The sequence below is a fragment of the Salvelinus alpinus genome, chromosome 18, assembly GCF_045679555.1.
Source record: "Salvelinus alpinus chromosome 18, SLU_Salpinus.1, whole genome shotgun sequence".
In the NCBI taxonomy this organism is placed as follows: Eukaryota; Metazoa; Chordata; class Actinopteri; order Salmoniformes; family Salmonidae; genus Salvelinus; species Salvelinus alpinus.
The window spans coordinates 50643136-50662213 of record NC_092103.1 but is presented as its reverse complement, the minus strand read 5'-3'; positions in this window follow the sequence as shown (position 1 = coordinate 50662213).

Genomic DNA, 19078 nt, shown 5'->3' with positions numbered 1-19078 from the left:
ATCATATTGATTTCTCATATCTCACGTCTAATCCTATTGATTTTAGATTTCTCACGTCTAATCCTATTGATTCCTCATTTCTCACGTCTATCCTATTGATTTCTCAGGTCTAATCCTATTGATATCTCATATCTCATGTCTAATCCTATTGATTTCTCAAATCTCACGTCTAATCCTATTGATTTCTCATATCTCACGTCTAATCCTATTGATTTCTCATGTCTAATCCTATTGATTTCTCATATCTCACATCTAATCCTATTGATTTTACATGTCTCACATCTAATCCTATTGATTTCTCATGTCTAATCCTATTGATTTCTCATATCTCACGTCTAATCCTATTGATTCCTATTTGCTCACGTCTAATCCTTTGATTCCTCATTTTGCACGTCTAATCCTATTGATTCCTCATTTCTCACGTCTAATCCTATTCATTCCTCATTTCTCACGTCTAATCCTATTGAGTCCTCACGTCTAATCCTATTGATTCCTCATTTCTCACGTCTAATCCTATTGATTTCTCTTATCTCACGTCTAATCCTATTGATTTCTCATGTCTCACATCTAATCCTATTGATTTCTCACGTCTAATCCTATTTATTTCTCATATCTCACGTCTAATCCTATTGATTCCTATTTGCTCACGTCTAATCCTTTGATTCCTCATTTCGCACGTGTAATCCTATTGATTCCTCATTTCTCACGTCTAATCCTATTGATTCCTCATTTCTCACGTCTAATCCTATTGATTCCTCACGTGTAATCCTATTGATTTCTCAAATCTCACGTCTAATCCTATTAATTTCTCATACCTCACGTCTAATCCTGTTGATTCCTCATTTCTCACGTCTGATCCAATTGATTTCTCACATCTAATCCTATTGATTTCTCATATCTCATGTCTAATCCTATTGATTTCTCAAATCTCACGTCTAATCCTATTGATTTCTCATATCTCACGTCTAATCCTATTGATTTCTCATATCTCACAACTAATCCTATTGATTTCTCATTCCTCACGTCTAATCCTATTGATTTCTCATATCTCACGCCTAATCTTATTGATTTCTCATGTCTAATCCTATTGATTTCTCATATCTCACGTCTAATCCTATTGAATCCTCATATCTCACATCTAATCCTATTGATTTTACATTTTACACGTCTGATCCAATTGATTTCTCACGTCTAATCCTATTGATATCTCATATCTCACGTCTAATCCTATTGATATCTCATATCTCACGTCTAATCCTATTGATTTCTCATATCTCACGTCTGATCCTATTCATTTCTCGTATCTCACGTCTAATCCTATTGAATCCTCGTATCTCACGTCTAATCCTATTGATTTCTCATATCTCACTTCTAATCCTATTAATTTCTCATGTCTAATCCTATTGATTTCTCATATCTCACGTCTAATCCTATTGAATCCTAATTTCTCACGTCTAATCCTATTGATTTCTCGTATCTCACGTCTAATCCTATTGATATCTCAGGTCTAATCATATTGATTTCTCATATCTCACGTCTAATCCTATTGATTTTAGATTTCTCACGTCTAATCCTATTGATTCCTCATTTCTCACGTCTATCCTATTGATTTCTCAGGTCTAATCCTATTGATATCTCATATCTCATGTCTAATCCTATTGATTTCTCATATCTCACGTCTAATCCTATTGAATCCTAATTTCTCACGTCTAATCCTATTGATTTCTCGTATCTCACGTCTAATCCTATTGATATCTCAGGTCTAATCATATTGATTTCTCATATCTCACGTCTAATCCTATTGATTTTAGATTTCTCACGTCTAATCCTATTGATTCCTCATTTCTCACGTCTATCCTATTGATTTCTCAGGTCTAATCCTATTGATATCTCATATCTCATGTCTAATCCTATTGATTTCTCATATCTCACGTCTAATCCTATTGAATCCTAATTTCTCACGTCTAATCCTATTGATTTCTCGTATCTCACGTCTAATCCTATTGATATCTCAGGTCTAATCATATTGATTTCTCATATCTCACGTCTAATCCTATTGATTTTAGATTTCTCACGTCTAATCCTATTGATTCCTCATTTCTCACGTCTATCCTATTGATTTCTCAGGTCTAATCCTATTGATATCGCATATCTCATGTCTAATCCTATTGATTTCTCAAATCTCACGTCTAATCCTATTGATTTCTCATATCTCACGTCTAATCCTATTGATTTCTCATTTCTAATCCCATTGATTTCTCATATCTCACGTCTAATCTTATTGAATCCTCATTTCTCACGTCTAATCCTATTAATTTCTCATGGCTAATCTTATTGATTTCTCATATCTCACATCTAATCCTATTGATTTTACATGTCTCACATCTAATCCTATTGATTTCTCACATCTAATCCTATTGATTTCTCATATCTCACGTCTAATCCTATTGATTCCTATTTGCTCACGTCTAATCCTATTGATTCCTCATTTTGCACGTCTAATCCTATTGATTCCTCATTTCTCACGTCTAATCCTATTGATTCCTCATTTCTCACGTCTAATCCTATTGATTCCTCACGTCTAATCCTATTGATTCCTCATTTCTCACGTCTAATCCTATTGATTTCTCTTATCTCACGTCTAATCCTATTGATTTCTCATGTCTCACATCTAATCCTATTGATTTCTCACGTCTAATCCTATTGATTTCTCATATCTCACGTCTAATCCTATTGATTTCTCATATCTCACGTCTAATCCTATTGATTTCTCACGTCTAATCCTATTGATTTCTCATATCTCACGTCTAATCCTATTGATTTCTCATATCTCACGTCTAATCCTATTGATTTATCATGTCTAATCCTATTGATTTCCCATATCTTACGTCTAATCATATTGATTCCTCATTTCTCAAGTCTAATCCTATTGCTATCTCATATCTCATTGATTTCTCATATCTCACGTCTAATCCAATTGATTTCTCACGTCTAATCCTTTGATTCCTCATTTTGCACGTCTAATCCTATTGATTCCTCATTTCTCACGTCTAATCCTATTCATTCCTCATTTCTCACGTCTAATCCTATTGAGTCCTCACGTCTAATCCTATTGATTTCTCATTCCTCACGTCTAATCCTATTGATTTCTCATATCTCACGTCTAATCTTATTGATTTCTCATGTCTAATCCTATTGATTTCTCATATCTCACGTCTAATCCTATTGAATCCTCATATCTCACATCTAATCCTATTGATTTTACATTTTACACGTCTGATCCAATTGATTTCTCACGTCTAATCCTATTGATATCTCATATCTCACGTCTAATCCTATTGATATCTCATATCTCACGTCTAATCCTATTGATTTCTCATATCTCACGTCTAATCCTATTGATTTATCATGTCTAATCCTATTGATTTCCCATATCTTACGTCTAATCATATTGATTCCTCATTTCTCAAGTCTAATCCTATTGCTATCTCATATCTCATTGATTTCTCATATCTCACGTCTAATCCAATTGATTTCTCACGTCTAATCCTTTGATTCCTCATTTTGCACGTCTAATCCTATTGATTCCTCATTTCTCACGTCTAATCCTATTCATTCCTCATTTCTCACGTCTAATCCTATTGAGTCCTCACGTCTAATCCTATTGATTTCTCATTCCTCACGTCTAATCCTATTGATTTCTCATATCTCACGTCTAATCTTATTGATTTCTCATGTCTAATCCTATTGATTTCTCATATCTCACGTCTAATCCTATTGAATCCTCATATCTCACATCTAATCCTATTGATTTCTCGTATCTCACGTCTAATCCTATTGAATCCTCGTATCTCACGTCTAATCCTATTGATTTCTCATATCTCACGTCTAATCCTATTAATTTCTCATGTCTAATCCTATTGATTTCTCATATCTCACGTCTAATCCTATTGAATCCTAATTTCTCACGTCTAATCCTATTGATTTCTCGTATCTCACGTCTAATCCTATTGATATCTCAGGTCTAATCATATTGATTTCTCATATCTCACGTCTAATCCTATTGATTTTAGATTTCTCACGTCTAATCCTATTGATTCCTCATTTCTCACGTCTATCCTATTGATTTCTCAGGTCTAATCCTATTGATATCTCATATCTCATGTCTAATCCTATTGATTTCTCAAATCTCACGTCTAATCCTATTGATTTCTCATATCTCACGTCTAATCCTATTGATTTCTCATGTCTAATCCTATTGATTTCTCATATCTCACATCTAATCCTATTGATTTTACATGTCTCACATCTAATCCTATTGATTTCTCATGTCTAATCCTATTGATTTCTCATATCTCACGTCTAATCCTATTGATTCCTATTTGCTCACGTCTAATCCTTTGATTCCTCATTTTGCACGTCTAATCCTATTGATTCCTCATTTCTCACGTCTAATCCTATTCATTCCTCATTTCTCACGTCTAATCCTATTGAGTCCTCACGTCTAATCCTATTGATTCCTCATTTCTCACGTCTAATCCTATTGATTTCTCTTATCTCACGTCTAATCCTATTGATTTCTCATGTCTCACATCTAATCCTATTGATTTCTCACGTCTAATCCTATTTATTTCTCATATCTCACGTCTAATCCTATTGATTCCTATTTGCTCACGTCTAATCCTTTGATTCCTCATTTCGCACGTGTAATCCTATTGATTCCTCATTTCTCACGTCTAATCCTATTGATTCCTCATTTCTCACGTCTAATCCTATTGATTCCTCACGTGTAATCCTATTGATTTCTCAAATCTCACGTCTAATCCTATTAATTTCTCATACCTCACGTCTAATCCTGTTGATTCCTCATTTCTCACGTCTGATCCAATTGATTTCTCACATCTAATCCTATTGATTTCTCATATCTCATGTCTAATCCTATTGATTTCTCAAATCTCACGTCTAATCCTATTGATTTCTCATATCTCACGTCTAATCCTATTGATTTCTCATATCTCACAACTAATCCTATTGATTTCTCATTCCTCACGTCTAATCCTATTGATTTCTCATATCTCACGTCTAATCTTATTGATTTCTCATGTCTAATCCTATTGATTTCTCATATCTCACGTCTAATCCTATTGAATCCTCATATCTCACATCTAATCCTATTGATTTTACATTTTACACGTCTGATCCAATTGATTTCTCACGTCTAATCCTATTGATATCTCATATCTCACGTCTAATCCTATTGATATCTCATATCTCACGTCTAATCCTATTGATTTCTCATATCTCACGTCTAATCCTATTGATTTCTCGTATCTCACGTCTAATCCTATTGAATCCTCGTATCTCACGTCTAATCCTATTGATTTCTCATATCTCACTTCTAATCCTATTAATTTCTCATGTCTAATCCTATTGATTTCTCATATCTCACGTCTAATCCTATTGAATCCTAATTTCTCACGTCTAATCCTATTGATTTCTCGTATCTCACGTCTAATCCTATTGATATCTCAGGTCTAATCATATTGATTTCTCATATCTCACGTCTAATCCTATTGATTTTAGATTTTTCACGTCTAATCCTATTGATTCCTCATTTCTCACGTCTATCCTATTGATTTCTCAGGTCTAATCCTATTGATATCTCATATCTCATGTCTAATCCTATTGATTTCTCAAATCTCACGTCTAATCCTATTGATTTCTCATATCTCACGTCTAATCCTATTGATTTCTCATTTCTAATCCCATTGATTTCTCATATCTCACGTCTAATCTTATTGAATCCTCATTTCTCACGTCTAATCCTATTAATTTCTCATGGCTAATCTTATTGATTTCTCATATCTCACATCTAATCCTATTGATTTTACATGTCTCACATCTAATCCTATTGATTTCTCACATCTAATCCTATTGATTTCTCATATCTCACGTCTAATCCTATTGATTCCTATTTGCTCACGTCTAATCCTATTGATTCCTCATTTTGCACGTCTAATCCTATTGATTCCTCATTTCTCACGTCTAATCCTATTGATTCCTCATTTCTCACGTCTAATCCTATTGATTCCTCACGTCTAATCCTATTGATTCCTCATTTCTCACGTCTAATCCTATTGATTTCTCTTATCTCACGTCTAATCCTATTGATTTCTCATGTCTCACATCTAATCCTATTGATTTCTCACGTCTAATCCTATTGATTTCTCATATCTCACGTCTAATCCTATTGATTTCTCATATCTCACGTCTAATCCTATTGATTTCTCACGTCTAATCCTATTGATTTCTCATATCTCACGTCTAATCCTATTGATTTCTCATATCTCACGTCTAATCCTATTGATTTATCATGTCTTACGTCTAATCCTATTGATTCCTCATTTCTCACGTCTATCCTATTGATTTCTCAGGTCTAATCCTATTGATATCTCATATCTCATGTCTAATCCTATTGATTTCTCAAATCTCACGTCTAATCCTATTGATTTCTCATATCTCACGTCTAATCCTATTGATTTCTCATTTCTAATCCCATTGATTTCTCATATCTCACGTCTAATCTTATTGAATCCTCATTTCTCACGTCTAATCCTATTAATTTCTCATGGCTAATCTTATTGATTTCTCATATCTCACATCTAATCCTATTGATTTTACATGTCTCACATCTAATCCTATTGATTTCTCACATCTAATCCTATTGATTTCTCATATCTCACGTCTAATCCTATTGATTCCTATTTGCTCACGTCTAATCCTATTGATTCCTCATTTTGCACGTCTAATCCTATTGATTCCTCATTTCTCACGTCTAATCCTATTGATTCCTCATTTCTCACGTCTAATCCTATTGATTCCTCACGTCTAATCCTATTGATTCCTCATTTCTCACGTCTAATCCTATTGATTTCTCTTATCTCACGTCTAATCCTATTGATTTCTCATGTCTCACATCTAATCCTATTGATTTCTCACGTCTAATCCTATTGATTTCTCATATCTCACGTCTAATCCTATTGATTTCTCATATCTCACGTCTAATCCTATTGATTTCTCACGTCTAATCCTATTGATTTCTCATATCTCACGTCTAATCCTATTGATTTCTCATATCTCACGTCTAATCCTATTGATTTATCATGTCTTACGTCTAATCATATTGATTCCTCATTTCTCAAGTCTAATCCTATTGCTATCTCATAGCTCATTGATTTCTCATATCTCACGTCTAATCCAATTGATTTCTCACGTCTAATCCTTTGATTCCTCATTTTGCACGTCTAATCCTATTGATTCCTCATTTCTCACGTCTAATCCTATTCATTCCTCATTTCTCACGTCTAATCCTATTGAGTCCTCACGTCTAATCCTATTGATTTCTCATTCCTCACGTCTAATCCTATTGATTTCTCATATCTCACGTCTAATCTTATTGATTTCTCATGTCTAATCCTATTGATTTCTCATATCTCACGTCTAATCCTATTGAATCCTCATATCTCACATCTAATCCTATTGATTTTACATTTTACACGTCTGATCCAATTGATTTCTCACGTCTAATCCTATTGATATCTCATATCTCACGTCTAATCCTATTGATATCTCATATCTCACGTCTAATCCTATTGATTTCTCATATCTCACGTCTAATCCTATTGATTTCTCGTATCTCACGTCTAATCCTATTGAATCCTCGTATCTCACGTCTAATCCTATTGATTTCTCATATCTCACTTCTAATCCTATTAATTTCTCATGTCTAATCCTATTGATTTCTCATATCTCACGTCTAATCCTATTGAATCCTAATTTCTCACGTCTAATCCTATTGATTTCTCGTATCTCACGTCTATCCTATTGATTTCTCAGGTCTAATCCTATTGATATCTCATATCTCATGTCTAATCCTATTGATTTCTCAAATCTCACGTCTAATCCTATTGATTTCTCATATCTCACGTCTAATCCTATTGATTTCTCATTTCTAATCCCATTGATTTCTCATATCTCACGTCTAATCTTATTGAATCCTCATTTCTCACGTCTAATCCTATTAATTTCTCATGGCTAATCTTATTGATTTCTCATATCTCACATCTAATCCTATTGATTTTACATGTCTCACATCTAATCCTATTGATTTCTCACGTCTAATCCTATTGATATCTCATATCTCACGTCTAATCCTATTGATATCTCATATCTCACGTCTAATCCTATTGATTTCTCATATCTCACGTCTAATCCTATTGATTTCTCGTATCTCACGTCTAATCCTATTGAATCCTCGTATCTCACGTCTAATCCTATTGATTTCTCATATCTCACTTCTAATCCTATTAATTTCTCATGTCTAATCCTATTGATTTCTCATATCTCACGTCTAATCCTATTGAATCCTAATTTCTCACGTCTAATCCTATTGATTTCTCGTATCTCACGTCTAATCCTATTGATATCTCAGGTCTAATCATATTGATTTCTCATATCTCACGTCTAATCCTATTGATTTTAGATTTCTCACGTCTAATCCTATTGATTCCTCATTTCTCACGTCTATCCTATTGATTTCTCAGGTCTAATCCTATTGATATCTCATATCTCATGTCTAATCCTATTGATTTCTCAAATCTCACGTCTAATCCTATTGATTTCTCATATCTCACGTCTAATCCTATTGATTTCTCATTTCTAATCCCATTGATTTCTCATATCTCACGTCTAATCTTATTGAATCCTCATTTCTCACGTCTAATCCTATTAATTTCTCATGGCTAATCTTATTGATTTCTCATATCTCACATCTAATCCTATTGATTTTACATGTCTCACATCTAATCCTATTGATTTCTCACATCTAATCCTATTGATTTCTCATATCTCACGTCTAATCCTATTGATTCCTATTTGCTCACGTCTAATCCTATTGATTCCTCATTTTGCACGTCTAATCCTATTGATTCCTCATTTCTCACGTCTAATCCTATTGATTCCTCATTTCTCACGTCTAATCCTATTAATTCCTCACGTCTAATCCTATTGATTCCTCATTTCTCACGTCTAATCCTATTGATTTCTCTTATCTCATGTCTAATCCTATTGATTTCTCATATCTCACGTCTAATCCTATTGAATCCTAATTTCTCACGTCTAATCCTATTGATTTCTCGTATCTCACGTCTAATCCTATTGATATCTCAGGTCTAATCATATTGATTTCTCATATCTCACGTCTAATCCTATTGATTTTAGATTTCTCACGTCTAATCCTATTGATTCCTCATTTCTCACGTCTATCCTATTGATTTCTCAGGTCTAATCCTATTGATATCTCATATCTCATGTCTAATCCTATTGATTTCTCAAATCTCACGTCTAATCCTATTGATTTCTCATATCTCACGTCTAATCCTATTGATTTCTCATTTCTAATCCCATTGATTTCTCATATCTCACGTCTAATCTTATTGAATCCTCATTTCTCACGTCTAATCCTATTAATTTCTCATGGCTAATCTTATTGATTTCTCATATCTCACATCTAATCCTATTGATTTTACATGTCTCACATCTAATCCTATTGATTTCTCACATCTAATCCTATTGATTTCTCATATCTCACGTCTAATCCTATTGAATCCTAATTTCTCACGTCTAATCCTATTGATTTCTCGTATCTCACGTCTAATCCTATTGATATCTCAGGTCTAATCATATTGATTTCTCATATCTCACGTCTAATCCTATTGATTTTAGATTTCTCACGTCTAATCCTATTGATTCCTCATTTCTCACGTCTATCCTATTGATTTCTCAGGTCTAATCCTATTGATATCTCATATCTCATGTCTAATCCTATTGATTTCTCAAATCTCACGTCTAATCCTATTGATTTCTCATATCTCACGTCTAATCCTATTGATTTCTCATTTCTAATCCAATTGATTTCTCATATCTCACGTCTAATCTTATTGAATCCTCATTTCTCACGTCTAATCCTATTAATTTCTCATGGCTAATCTTATTGATTTCTCATATCTCACATCTAATCCTATTGATTTTACATGTCTCACATCTAATCCTATTGATTTCTCACATCTAATCCTATTGATTTCTCATATCTCACGTCTAATCCTATTGATTCCTATTTGCTCACGTCTAATCCTATTGATTCCTCATTTTGCACGTCTAATCCTATTGATTCCTCATTTCTCACGTCTAATCCTATTGATTCCTCATTTCTCACGTCTAATCCTATTAATTCCTCACGTCTAATCCTATTGATTCCTCATTTCTCACGTCTAATCCTATTGATTTCTCTTATCTCACGTCTAATCCTATTGATTTCTCATGTCTCACATCTAATCCTATTGATTTCTCACGTCTAATCCTATTGATTTCTCATATCTCACGTCTAATCCTATTGATTTCTCATATCTCACGTCTAATCCTATTGATTTCTCACGTCTAATCCTATTGATTTCTCATATCTCACGTCTAATCCTATTGATTTCTCATATCTCACGTCTAATCCTATTGATTTATCATGTCTAATCCTATTGATTTCCCATATCTTACGTCTAATCATATTGATTCCTCATTTCTCAAGTCTAATCCTATTGCTATCTCATATCTCATTGATTTCTCATATCTCACGTCTAATCCAATTGATTTCTCACGTCTAATCCTTTGATTCCTCATTTTGCACGTCTAATCCTATTGATTCCTCATTTCTCACGTCTAATCCTATTCATTCCTCATTTCTCACGTCTAATCCTATTGAGTCCTCACGTCTAATCCTATTGATTCCTCATTCCTCACGTCTAATCCTATTGATTTCTCATATCTCACGTCTAATCCTATTGATTTCTCATAGCTCACGTCTAATCCTATTGATTTCTCATATCTCACGTCTAATCCTATTGAATCCTCATATCTCACATCTAATCCTATTGATTTTACATTTTACACGTCTGATCCAATTGATTTCTCACGTCTAATCCTATTGATTTCTCATATCTCACGTCTAATCCTATTGATATCTCATATCTCACGTCTAATCCTATTGATTTCTCATATCTCACGTCTAATCCTATTGATTTCTCGTATCTCACGTCTAATCCTATTGAATCCTCGTATCTCACGTCTAATCCTATTGATTTCTCATATCTCACTTCTAATCCTATTAATTTCTCATGTCTAATCCTATTGATTTCTCATATCTCACGTCTAATCCTATTGAATCCTAATTTCTCACGTCTAATCCTATTGATTTCTCGTATCTCACGTCTAATCCTATTGATATCTCAGGTCTAATCATATTGATTTCTCATATCTCACGTCTAATCCTATTGATTTTAGATTTCTCACGTCTAATCCTATTGATTCCTCATTTCTCACGTCTATCCTATTGATTTCTCAGGTCTAATCCTATTGATATCTCATATCTCATGTCTAATCCTATTGATTTCTCAAATCTCACGTCTAATCCTATTGATTTCTCATATCTCACGTCTAATCCTATTGATTTCTCATTTCTAATCCCATTGATTTCTCATATCTCACGTCTAATCTTATTGAATCCTCATTTCTCACGTCTAATCCTATTAATTTCTCATGGCTAATCTTATTGATTTCTCATATCTCACATCTAATCCTATTGATTTTACATGTCTCACATCTAATCCTATTGATTTCTCACATCTAATCCTATTGATTTCTCATATCTCACGTCTAATCCTATTGATTCCTATTTGCTCACGTCTAATCCTATTGATTCCTCATTTTGCACGTCTAATCCTATTGATTCCTCATTTCTCACGTCTAATCCTATTGATTCCTCATTTCTCACGTCTAATCCTATTGATTCCTCACGTCTAATCCTATTGATTCCTCATTTCTCACGTCTAATCCTATTGATTTCTCATATCTCACGTCTAATCCTATTGATTTATCATGTCTAATCCTATTGATTTCCCATATCTTACGTCTAATCATATTGATTCCTCATTTCTCAAGTCTAATCCTATGGCTATCTCATATCTCATTGATTTCTCATATCTCACGTCTAATCCAATTGATTTCTCACGTCTAATCCTTTGATTCCTCATTTTGCACGTCTAATCCTATTCATTCCTCATTTCTCACGTCTAATCCTATTGAGTCCTCACGTCTAATCCTATTGATTCCTCATTTCTCACGTCTAATCCTACTGATTTCTCTTATCTCACGTCTAATCCTATTGATTTCTCATATCTCACGTCTAATCCTATTGATTTATCATGTCTAATCCTATTGATTTCCCATATCTTACGTCTAATCATATTGATTCCTCATTTCTCAAGTCTAATCCTATTGCTATCTCATATCTCATTGATTTCTCATATCTCACGTCTAATCCAATTGATTTCTCACGTCTAATCCTTTGATTCCTCATTTCTCACGTCTAATCCTATTCATTCCTCATTTCTCACGTCTAATCCTATTGAGTCCTCACGTCTAATCCTATTGATTCCTCATTTCTCACGTCTAATCCTACTGATTTCTCTTATCTCACGTCTAATCCTATTGATTTCTCATGTCTCACATCTAATCCTATTGATTTCTCACGTCTAATCCTATTGATTTCTCATATCTCACGTCTAATCCTATTGATTCCTATTTGCTCACGTCTAATCCTATTGATTTCTCATATCTCACGTCTAATCCTATTGATTTCTCATATCTCACGTCTAATCCTATTGATTTCTCACGTCTAATCCTATTGATTTCTCATATCTCACGTCTAATCCTATTGATTTCTCACGTCTAATCCTATTGAGTCCTCACGTCTAATCCTATTGATTCCTCATTTCTCACGTCTAATCCTACTGATTTCTCTTATCTCACGTCTAATCCTATTGATTTCTCATGTCTCACATCTAATCCTATTGATTTCTCACGTCTAATCCTATTGATTTCTCATATCTCACGTCTAATCCTATTGATTCCTATTTGCTCACGTCTAATCCTATTGATTTCTCATATCTCACGTCTAATCCTATTGATTTCTCATATCTCACGTCTAATCCTATTGATTTCTCACGTCTAATCCTATTGATTTCTCATATCTCACGTCTAATCCTATTGATTTCTCATATCTCACGTCTAATCCTATTGATTTCTCATGTCTAATCCTATTGATTTCCCATATCTTACGTCTAATCATATTGATTCCTCATTTCTCAAGTCTAATCCTATTGCTATCTCATATCTCATTGATTTCTCATATCTCACGTCTAATCCAATTGATTTCTCACGTCTAATCCTTTGATTCCTCATTTTGCACGTCTAATCCTATTGATTCCTCATTTCTCACTTCTAATCCTATTCATTCCTCATTTCTCACGTCTAATCCTATTGAGTCCTCACGTCTAATCCTATTGAATCCTCATTTCTCACGTCTAATCCTATTGATTTCTCATGTCTAATCCTATTGATTTCTCATATCTCACGTCTAATCCTATTGATTCCTCATTTCTCACGTCTAATCCTATTGATTTCTCATATCTCACGTCTAATCCTATTGATTTCTCATGTCTAATCCTATTGATTTCTCATATCTCACGTCTAATCCTATTGAATCCTCATTTCTCACGTCTAATCCTATTGATTTCTCATGTCTAATCTTATTGATTTCTCATATCTCACATCTAATCCTATTGATTTCTCACGTCTAATCCTATTGATTTCTCATATCTCACGTCTAATCCTATTGATTCCTATTTGCTCACGTCTAATCCTATTGATTCCTCATTTTGCACGTCTAATCCTATTGATTCCTCATTTCTCACGTCTAATCCTATTGATTCCTCATTTCTCACGTCTAATCCTATTGATTCCTCTTATCTCACGTCTAATCCTATTGATTTCTCATGTCTCACATCTAATCCTATTGATTTCTCACGTCTAATCCTATTGATTTCTCATATCTCACGTCTAATCCTATTGATTTCTCATATCTCACGTCTAATCCTATTGATTTCTCACGTCTAATCCTATTGATTTCTCATATCTCACGTCTAATCCTATTGATTTCTCATGTCTAATCCTATTGATTTCCCATATCTTACGTCTAATCATATTGATTCCTCATTTCTCAAGTCTAATCCTATTGCTATCTCATATCTCATTGATTTCTCATATCTCACGTCTAATCCAATTGATTTCTCACGTCTAATCCTTTGATTCCTCATTTTGCACGTCTAATCCTATTGATTCCTCATTTCTCACGTCTAATCCTATTCATTCCTCATTTCTCACTTCTAATCCTATTGAGTCCTCACGTCTAATCCTATTGATTCCTCATTACTCACGTCTAATCCTACTGATTTCTCTTATCTCACGTCTAATCCTATTGATTTCTCATGTCTCACATCTAATCCTATTGATTTCTCACGTCTAATCCTATTGATTTCTCATATCTCACGTCTAATCCTATTGATTCCTATTTGCTCACGTCTAATCCTTTGATTCCTCATTTTGCACGTGTAATCCTATTGATTCCTCATTTCTCACGTCTAATTCTATTGATTCCTCATTTCTCACGTCTAATCCAATTGATTTCTCACGTCTAATCCTATTGATTTCTCATATCTCATGTCTAATCCTATTGATTTCTCATATCTCATGTCTAATCCTATTGATTTCTCAAATCTCACATCTAATCCTATTGATTTCTCATATCTCACGTCTAATCATATTGATTCCTCATTTCTCAAGTCTAATCCTATTGCTATCTCATATCTCTTTGATTTCTCATATCTCACGTCTAATCCTATTGATTTCTCAAGTCTAATCCTATTGATTTCTCATATCTCACGTCTAATCTTATTGATTTCTCATGTCTAATCCTATTGATTTCTCATATCTCACGTCTAATCCTATTGAATCCTCATTTCTCACGTCTAATCCTATTCATTTCTCGTGTCTAATCCTATTGATATCTCATATCTCACATCTAATCCTATTGATTTCTCATATCTCACGTCTAATCCTATTGATTTCTCGTGTCTAATCCTATTGATATCTCATATCTCACGTCTAATCCTATTGATTTCTCATATCTCACGTCTAATCCTGTTGATTTCTCATATCTCACGTCTAATCCTATTGATTTCTCACGTCTAATCCTATTGATTTCTCATATCTCACGTCTAATCCTATTGATTTCTCATGTCTAATCCTATTGATTTCCCATATCTTACGTCTAATCATATTGATTCCTCATTTCTCAAGTCTAATCCTATTGCTATCTCATATCTCATTGATTTCTCATATCTCACGTCTAATCCAATTGATTTCTCACGTCTAATCCTTTGATTCCTCATTTTGCACGTCTAATCCTATTGATTCCTCATTTCTCACGTCTAATCCTATTCATTCCTCATTTCTCACGTCTAATCCTATTGAGTCCTCACGTCTAATCCTATTGAATCCTCATTTCTCACGTCTAATCCTATTGATTTCTCATGTCTAATCCTATTGATTTCTCATATCTCACGTCTAATTCTATTGATTCCTCATTTCTCACGTCTAATCCTATTGATTCCTCACGTGTAATCCTATTGATTTCTCATATCTCATGTCTAATCCTATTGATTTCTCAAATCTCACATCTAATCCTATTGATTTCTCATATCTCACGTCTAATCATATTGATTCCTCATTTCTCAAGTCTAATCCTATTGCTATCTCATATCTCATTGATTTCTCATATCTCACGTCTAATCCTATTGATTTCTCATGTCTAATCCTATTGATTTCTCATATCTCACGTCTAATCTTATTGATTTCTCATGTCTAATCCTATTGATTTCTCATATCTCACGTCTAATCCTATTGAATCCTCATTTCTCACGTCTAATCCTATTCATTTCTCGTGTCTAATCCTATTGATTTCTCATATCTCACATCTAATCCTATTGATTTTACATTTCTCACTTCTGATCCAATTGATTTCTCACATCTAATCCTATTGATATCTCATATCTCACGTCTAATCCTATTGATTTCTCATATCTCACGTCTAATCCTATTGATTTCTCATATCTCACGTCTAATCCTATTGATTTCTCACGTCTAATCCTATTGATTTCTCATATCTCACGTCTAATCCTATTGATTTCTCATATCTCACGTCTAATCCTATTGATTTCTCATGTCTAATCCTATTGATTTCCAATATCTTACGTCTAATCATATTAATTCCTCATTTCTCAAGTCTAATCCTATTGCTATCTCATATCTCATTGATTTCTCATATCTCACGTCTAATCCAATTGATTTCTCACGTCTAATCCTTTGATTCCTCATTTTGCACGTCTAATCCTATTGATTCCTCATTTCTCACGTCTAATCCTATTCATTCCTCATTTCTCACGTCTAATCCTATTGAGTCCTCACGTCTAATCCTATTGATTCCTCATTTCTCACGTCTAATCCTACTGATTTCTCTTATCTCACGTCTAATCCTATTGATTTCTCATGTCTCACATCTAATCCTATTGATTTCTCACGTCTAATCCTATTGATTTCTCATATCTCACGTCTAATCCTATTGATTCCTATTTGCTCACGTCTAATCCTATTGATTTCTCATATCTCACGTCTAATCCTATTGATTTCTCAAATCTCACGTCTAATCCTATTGATTTCTCACGTCTAATCCTATTGATTTCTCATATCTCACGTCTAATCCTATTGATTTCTCATATCTCACGTCTAATCCTATTGATTTCTCACGTCTAATCCTATTGAGTCCTCACGTCTAATCCTATTGAATCCTCATTTCTCACGTCTAATCCTATTGATTTCTCATGTCTAATCCTATTGATTTCTCATATCTCACGTCTAATCCTATTGATTCCTCATTTCTCACGTCTAATCCTATTGATTTCTCATATCTCACGTCTAATCCTATTGATTTCTCATGTCTAATCCTATTGATTTCTCATATCTCACGTCTAATCCTATTGAATCCTCATTTCTCACGTCTAATCCTATTGATTTCTCATGTCTAATCTTATTGATTTCTCATATCTCACATCTAATCCTATTGATTTCTCACGTCTAATCCTATTGATTTCTCATATCTCACGTCTAATCCTATTGATTCCTATTTGCTCACGTCTAATCCTATTGATTCCTCATTTTGCACGTCTAATCCTATTGATTCCTCATTTCTCACGTCTAATCCTATTGATTCCTCATTTCTCACGTCTAATCCTATTGATTCCTCACGTCTAATCCTATTGATTCCTCATTTCTCACGTCTAATCCTATTGATTTCTCTTATCTCACGTCTAATCCTATTGATTTCTCTTATCTCACGTCTAATCCTATTGATTTCTCATGTCTCACATCTAATCCTATTGATTTCTCACGTCTAATCCTATTGATTTCTCATATCTCACGTCTAATCCTATTGATTTCTCATATCTCACGTCTAATCCTATTGATTTCTCACGTCTAATCCTATTGATTTCTCATATCTCACGTCTAATCCTATTGATTTCTCATATCTCACGTCTAATCCTATTGATTTCTCATGTCTAATCCTATTGATTTCCCATATCTTACGTCTAATCATATTGATTCCTCATTTCTCAAGTCTAATCCTATTGCTATCTCATATCTCATTGATTTCTCATATCTCACGTCTAATCCAATTGATTTCTCACGTCTAATCCTTTGATTCCTCATTTTGCACGTCTAATCCTATTCATTCCTCATTTCTCACGTCTAATCCTATTGAGTCCTCACGTCTAATCCTATTGAATCCTCATTTCTCACGTCTAATCCTATTGATTTCTCATGTCTAATCCTATTGATTTCTCATATCTCACGTCTAATCCTATTGATTCCTCATTTCTCACGTCTAATCCTATTGATTTCTCATATCTCACGTCTAATCCTATTGATTTCTCATATCTCACGTCTAATCCTATTGATTTCTCATGTCTAATCCTATTGATTTCCCATATCTTACGTCTAATCATATTGATTCCTCATTTTTCAAGTCTAATCCTATTGCTATCTCATATCTCATTGATTTCTCATATCTCACGTCTAATCCAATTGATTTCTCACGTCTAATCCTTTGATTCCTCATTTTGCACGTCTAATCCTATTCATTCCTCATTTCTCACGTCTAATCCTATTGAGTCCTCACGTCTAATCCTATTGAATCCTCATTTCTCACGTCTAATCCTATTGATTTCTCATGTCTAATCCTATTGATTTCTCATATCTCACGTCTAATCCTATTGATTCCTCATTTCTCACGTCTAATCCTATTGATTTCTCATATCTCACGTCTAATCCTATTGAATCCTCATTTCTCACGTCTAATCCTATTGATTTCTCATGTCTAATCTTATTGATTTCTCATATCTCACATCTAATCCTACTGATTTCTCACGTCTAATCCTATTGATTTCTCATATCTCACGTCTAATCCTATTGATTCCTATTTGCTCACGTCTAATCCTATTGATTCCTCATTTTGCACGTCTAATCCTATTGATTCCTCATTTCTCACGTCTAATCCTATTGATTCCTCATTTCTCACGTCTAATCCTATTGATTCCTCACGTCTAATCCTATTGATTTCTCATGTCTAATCCTATTGATTTCTCATATCTCACGTCTAATCCTATTGATTCCTCATTTCTCACGTCTAATCCTATTGATTTCTCATATCTCACGTCTAATCCTATTGATTTCTCATATCTCACGTCTAATCCTATTGATTTCTCATGTCTAATCCTATTGATTTCCCATATCTTACGTCTAATCATATTGATTCCTCATTTCTCAAGTCTAATCCTATTGCTATCTCATATCTCATTGATTTCTCATATCTCACGTCTAATCCAATTGATTTCTCACGTCTAATCCTTTGATTCCTCATTTTGCACGTCTAATCCTATTCATTCCTCATTTCTCACGTGTAATCCTATTGAGTCCTCACGTCTAATCCTATTGAATCCTCATTTCTCACGTCTAATCC